The following is a 7,122-nucleotide window of genomic DNA, read 5'->3' on the forward strand; positions in this document are numbered from 1 at the left end:
AAACTGAAAACACACACACACACACACACACACACACACACACACGTATAGATTATATGTGTTTGTGAATACATATAGATATAGATATAGATTCAGGACATCAAATCAGCTGCAACAGTAGCTAAAGACACACAAAAAGAGGACTTCCAGATCTGCTTCAGAAAGTAGCAAGCATGATGGGATAAGTGTGTTTGTTTAGTGAAGGAGGACTATTTTGAGGAGGAATTTGTGGAAATGCACCCTCAAATGTAGGGATTTTTAAAAAATATTTAAATATTCACTGTAATTTTTGAGTCTGCATATATAAGAAAAATTAAAAATTAGTACATGAGTTCAGATATCAGTTTTTATCATTTCATAATAGTTTTTTATGTATAAATTGAGTATAGTTAGAACTACTCAAGAGAACTGCAAACACACAACCATATGCCTACACTCTGAATATTCTCCACATAAGCTATTTTATTTTCTTTTAGCCTGATTTTCAACTCGAAATAATTAAAATTTTCTTATATAACTTTATCACTATTGCAAACCGGAGGAAGCTGGTCATTATCTAGCCAACCCATTTAAAAAAATTTAACCTGTTCTGTTTCCTGAAAAGGACACAAAACTCCACTAGCCAGGTTAAAATCTCAAACAGTAAAAATACCATACATAGATATACTTCCTCAAACGCTCATTATGACTTTTTATAATCAGACCTACAAGTGATATGCATGTCTGGAGAAAATTAATACAGAGCAAGTTAATGCTAACTTTGACTGAGAAGGACTAGAGAAAGACAGCATCATCTTATGTCATGTGACTGCCGAGCTGTCATTATAGTAGCTGTGAAGTGCAGTGACAGGTGTATTGGAGCGGTACGCAATATCAAATATATCCAGGACATTATGCAGCAATAGAGCAATAAAAGATCTTCTTTCTGAATGTAATATTCACTTCTGCCTAAAATCAGAAAAGAAATACACATGTGGATTTCAGCATACTGACAATGACATAACAATAGTTACTTAAGTTTGTGCTGAGGCAGCCCCTGGCTCAGCTCTAAATTTAGTCATCTCTTTCTTCAAGATACTGCTGATGAAGCCCTCATAGCATTTTGCATTGCAATCTAAATACTATCTTAAGACAACTTCTAAAAGATATTTTAAACCGTATTCCCCAATGTGAAATCATTCCTCTTGGCGCCAACTAATAAATATTAAAATACGAATAAATTTAATTCTAAGTTTTTGTGTTTCTACTTCTCCAACAAAAAATGTACATACACATTTTTATTTTAATGATATATTACACATTGGAATGGGGAAAAGTGCAGACATGTACATAAGTTTAAGAAAGTTAACTTTGTAGATAGGTTGTAACAAATAATCTGCAGTAGTAGTGTGTAAACTTCTAGCACACCATAATATTTTCTATCTTGTATAGACCAGTACAATTAAGTGTGCATTTTTTCTTGATGCTAAACTTTAATTTGAGTTAATAAAATATTATGGCTGTCAATTTTATTGCCAAATATTTTCTTTCTCCCAAATTCTGAACACATTAACCTATAACTTATTTTGTTAATACAATGGGACTAAAAGTAATGCGTGTCACTTCTGTATTAAATTTTAAGAGCAAGAGTGCCATTAACTATCACTTTTATTTGTGCTGGCTTTAAGATACTATATATTACTTTTTATTTTGTAGAAATTAGTGTATATTAAATTACATGGGCAAACACCTGAAAAAACGTCAAACTGCTATAGTGGTTGTACCATTTTTCACTGAAGCCAGCATTATAGGACAGCTTTAATTCTTCCACATTTCCACCATAAACTTGACTAACAAGAGGTTTAAATTTTCATCTCCTTAATAAGCCATGTGGAGGGCTGGGGATTTAGCTCAGTGGTTCAGTGGCCTTTCTTGTAAGCGCAAGGACCCAAGTTCAATCCCCGGTACCAAAAAAAAAAAAAGGCCATGTGTATATTAACAGCCTTTTGGTCAAAGGTAAATAGTATATACAAGAGTGATCTCATAATATTATATCTCACAGTGATAGTCAGCTTAATTAATTCTATAATGTTTGTATAATGAAAAAAGCATGCAAGAATATATTATTCGTAATATATCCCTGGTTGGTAAGCAACATTTGACTGTGTCGGTGATACTGAGTGCATTTTCATGTGCTTATGTGTTAGCTTCCTAACTTCTCTAGTGAGGTATCTAACCAAATGTTCTTCTCTTTTTTGTGGGTTGCTTGATTTCTTATTCAGTTTGAGCTATCCTTACATATTATTAAAAATAAGTTGAGGGACTGAGGAATTAGCTCAGTGGTTTCACTGTCTGCCTCACAAGCACAAGGTCCTGAGTTCAATCCCTGGTACCTAAAAAAAAAAGTTGCTTTCAAGTCTACTTCTTGAATCTGCATTCCACTGATCTATTTATCTCCATAAAATGTTAGCACGTTTTGAATTAGCATGGCATTTTCCATCTCAAAATGATTAGTCCTTTAAATTTGTTCTTATATTTTTTAGTTGTTTTGAATGTAGTTAATCTTTTGATTTTCCCTCCTAACTTTTGAATAGAAGACTGATCAGATCCCACAGCTGTATTAAATCTAAAATAAAAATGGGAAGATTTGATATCTTAGTTACTTTTAGTTTTCATATTAACTCAGTACCTTTCTCAATGTATTATCTGGAAATTATGTTATCATTTATTGTTGAAGTTCAACTTTGAAACATTGTTTATGTTCCAAATTCTTTACTTAAAAACATGGAATAAATTCATAATAACTACTTTAAAATACTTGCCCTCCAATTATAACCATTGTGTTACCTCTAAGTTGGTGTCCATTATTACTTTCTTTATTATGGTCTATATTTCCCTCTTTAAAATGCATGATAATCTTTGATTGTAGGCAGAACACTGCATAATTTTCATCATTATGTTCTGGTTATTTTATTTCTGTAAACGTCCTAGATTCAGTTAAATTACTTAGTCGTAGCTTGTTCTTGATCTTATACTGGTTGGAAACTTCAGAGCAGAGACAAAACAGCTAATTATTTCCAATTAATTAATGTGGCCTTTCTGAATTTTCAAACTTTAGTCTAAAAAATTAAGAAAAAATTTTTCCAATCTTATTAGCAGAAAGACCTGCTATTTATAGGCCAAAATGTGAATGCCAGTCATTGTTCTAATAAGTTTGTGTGTATCTTTACACAGTATCAGGTGTTATTTTCAAACATATACACTGATCAGTATTTTTCTATTTGTGGGAACCTTTTGAGATTTTGATAGTTGAAACTTAGCAAATGTCCTGTTGATACATATCTTGAGGTATATTTGTTGAAACCTACCAAATGTCCTGTTGGTTTTTTAATGACCATCTTTAATGAGCAGATGCAAGAAGTATAATTTAAAAATCATATTTTAATTGACTCATAGTAATCATATGTATTGGTTGGTACTGGGAAATGTTTCTATACATTTGTAGATTGTGTAATATGCAAATTAAAGTAAACATATTTATCTGTCAAACATTTATTGTTTCTTTTTAATATAAGAATTCAATATCCTTTCTTACAATGTCACTCTAGTCAGACATTTAAAATGTGCAATCCTGACATTTATGATGGCATGAATGGAATTTGGAATTATTAATAGGAAAAGGGCATACAAATATTATATAATCTCACTCATACATGAGTTTGAAAAGAAATTACTCTTATCAGAATCATGACTGGAGTGATGGCCAGCAGAGGCTGGTAGAGTATCAAGAAAGCAAATGGGAAAGGATCAGTCAATGGATTCCAATCTATAAGGAGACAAGAAAAATAAGTTCTGGTATTCTACTAAACAGTAGGGTGAGAGGGACAACACATTGTATCCCATGCACTAATTTTACAAACAAGTTTTAACTCTTGTATGAAACAATTAATGTCATGTTTACATATAAGTAGTTTTCTTTCCCTCTTTTCTTCTAACTTTTAAAATTGGACTTAATATGTGGGAAAGAGCTCTCCTCAAAGCCCATGCATTCAATTCTTTAATATTCATTAGTAAGAATAAGAATTCATGGATAACTTAGAATATGTGTTATAATCCAACAGTTCAATTATTTAATCATTGAAGTCCTTTGGCCATTACACTGCAATTCAGGCTGACCCTGTATCTTTTGTCATGATTCCATCCCTTAATGAGAAAGTCCTTACATTCTTGTACCCTAAGATGTTTGCGATTCACCTTGAATTCTCCTTTCTGTAGCCCTGGATTTATTTATTATTGCTATAAGAAAACCTAATTCTATTCAATTGTAGAATAGTTGTTAGAACATAACAAGCTCTATATGAGCTCATTACTATGAAGTACTACAAATATTAGACCTTTTCAGTGGACAGAGCTAGTAAACACATGTATATCTACAATCCATGTGCCAACAATTATCAAAATTATCTGTATTTGTATTTAACCATAATTAGTTTATGTATCTAGAATTCAACATCTATCTTCTATTTATTTAAAATATCTGTGACAATGAGTTCATGCTGATGCCTCTAATTCTATATATGAGTATTTTCTTTCTTTATTCACAATTTATTTCTTAGACTGTGTGTACAGCCAGGTCTTGTTAAACTTATCTTTCTGTATCTATTTGTTTAATGCTAGCATCTCACTTAATAAATGTTTATTCATCCTCTGTCTATATATTTGGATAATTTTATCACATAGATTATAGTGTTTAGTTTCAAATTTTTGTTTTTGTTTTTACTTTGCCCTTACCTAAAATTTCTTAAAGTTAAAAGGTATCAATTATAATCCATTAAATGAAGAAGCAAGTTACAAAAAAGTATATATAAAAATATTAATATATAGAAATATATATATATGTACAAATATATATATGTATTTCTAAGTGTAGTAAATTAAAAGGTGTTATATTTACATGATGTGCTGGATATGTTAACTAGCTTCATTATAGTAATCATTTCACAAAGTATCTGGATCTCAAAACATAATGTACACATATCACTTTATTGCTCAATTATATTCAATAATAATAATGTAATAGGATATATTTTTGTCTCTCATATCATTCTGTGTGTATGTTTTTCATTTGCAATGGAGTTGGGTTTTGTCATTTACTTCTGTATTTTATTTTTATTTCTCCCAGTATTTATGTAGGCTTTAATTGTTTGTTAATGGCCAGATATAATAAAAAATAAACCTATTGAATGATGGTCAATACCTCTTCGTCCCTAGCACCTATGCTCCTGTTACTCATCTTAACACTCTATGCTTCTCCTGGCTGTGGTAAACATTGCCTTGGAATATTTTTCATTTAGTTTATTTCTCTCACCTAGCTCTTTGGTATAATTTAAAATAATTATTATTTTTCTCTTAATTTACAGGTCCTAAAATTATCCTGGAGACAATTATATGTAGTACTTTGATCCTCACAAAACTTTATTCAATATGCATTTTTCATTCTATTTTTGTAAAGAAGGAAATAAAATGTTAGGTTGGTAAAGAAATTAGGCCAGAACTGCACAAATATAAAATGACACATCCAAGGTTTTTTTTATTCAGGTCTATATGATTCAAATATGTACTAATCTTACAAAATTTATTTAAGACCCAAAGATATTACACACTGAAAACTTAAAAGACAGGTAATCATATTTTATCATTATCTTCCATATTTTCCTGCTCATGTTATGACTATAACATTTGGAATATCAATTATGATATATTATGTGCACACTTTTGTATATTACTTTTCAATTTTCTATACCTTGGTTTTGTTATCTAATCTCCTCTTCATATGGCTGTTATGAATAGTATATTATTTCATATTTATTAACATTTATACTGCCTATGGAATATGAACTCTAATAATTGTTAAGTATTTAAAACTTAGATAAAGTTCTGATAATACTATATTTTTGAAAATTCATTATCCCAATTTCCTCTTTCTTTCACAAAATATTGTGAGGATTTTCTTTTTGGTTCTTCCTGTGACTACCTGCAATGATTAAAAAGTGCCAAGGGCATAAAGTGGTAAGCATTGAATGAAAACAAAGTTCTAAAAACAATATACAAAACATTAAAAGAATGAGATAAAAGTATTAATGTACTAGTTACTTCAAAGTCAATGGTTAGGTATAGAGTACAATTACATTCATCATTGGGATCTTGTACCTTTACATGGCAGGTCTTGGTTCTCATTTTTTCCCCTTGTCCCTGCCCTCCCCACCCCCCCTCCTACCCTCCCCATTTACTAACACTTTATTTCTATTTTTTCATTTTTTCATATTTTTTTCTTTTCCCTTATTACCTTTCCCCTACCCTTCCTATTTTCCCTACAATTTTAGCCCTTCTCTTCCTATTTTATATGGTCAATTATATCATGAAGAGCTTATGTACTACTAGAGTTTATTCACACCAGAGAAACTATTCTGTATTTACACGTGTGACTTATTTATTTCACTTAGGAGTATATGCTCAATATGTATCCATTTTCCTATGAATGAATCTAAATTCTCATTCTTTATGGCTGAGTAGTGTTCCATTTTATAGAAAAACCACATCTTCTTTATCCAGTTTCCAACTGTTAGGCAAATGGGCTGTTTCCAAGTTTGAGCTATTACAAATTGTGCTGCTGTAAACATAGGTGCTCATATATCATTGTGATATGATTATTTTAATTCTTTTGGAAAGATACCCAGCAGAGGAAAGGCTGACTCAAAAGGAATCTCTAATCCTAGATGTTTGAGGTATCTCCATATTGATTTCCACAGTGGTTGTACCAGTCTGCACTCCCAACAATGAACAAGGGTTCCTTCCTCTTCACACCCCAAAAACATTTGTTATTTTTTTATTTCTTGATAGTGTAAGACCTAAAGTCTCACTTCCACTCCACGGAGCATGAACAGCCAAAAGGCCTCCACGATGCTGGGCCCTAACACCCAGCGAGGCTCCGGGAACACGACAGAGAACCGAGAAACCCAGGAAGGAACACACCAGCTTAGATGGTAAAAGAGACCTTTATTAGTCTGGCCAGACGGCACTCCCGGAGCCAGGTGGCTCAGAGAGGCAACTGCTCAGGGGCTGAGGTACTTTTTATAAGGTTTT

The sequence above is a fragment of the Fukomys damarensis genome, unplaced genomic scaffold, assembly GCF_012274545.1.
Source record: "Fukomys damarensis isolate Sample0158 unplaced genomic scaffold, DMR_v1.0_HiC HiC_scaffold_14, whole genome shotgun sequence".
In the NCBI taxonomy this organism is placed as follows: Eukaryota; Metazoa; Chordata; class Mammalia; order Rodentia; family Bathyergidae; genus Fukomys; species Fukomys damarensis.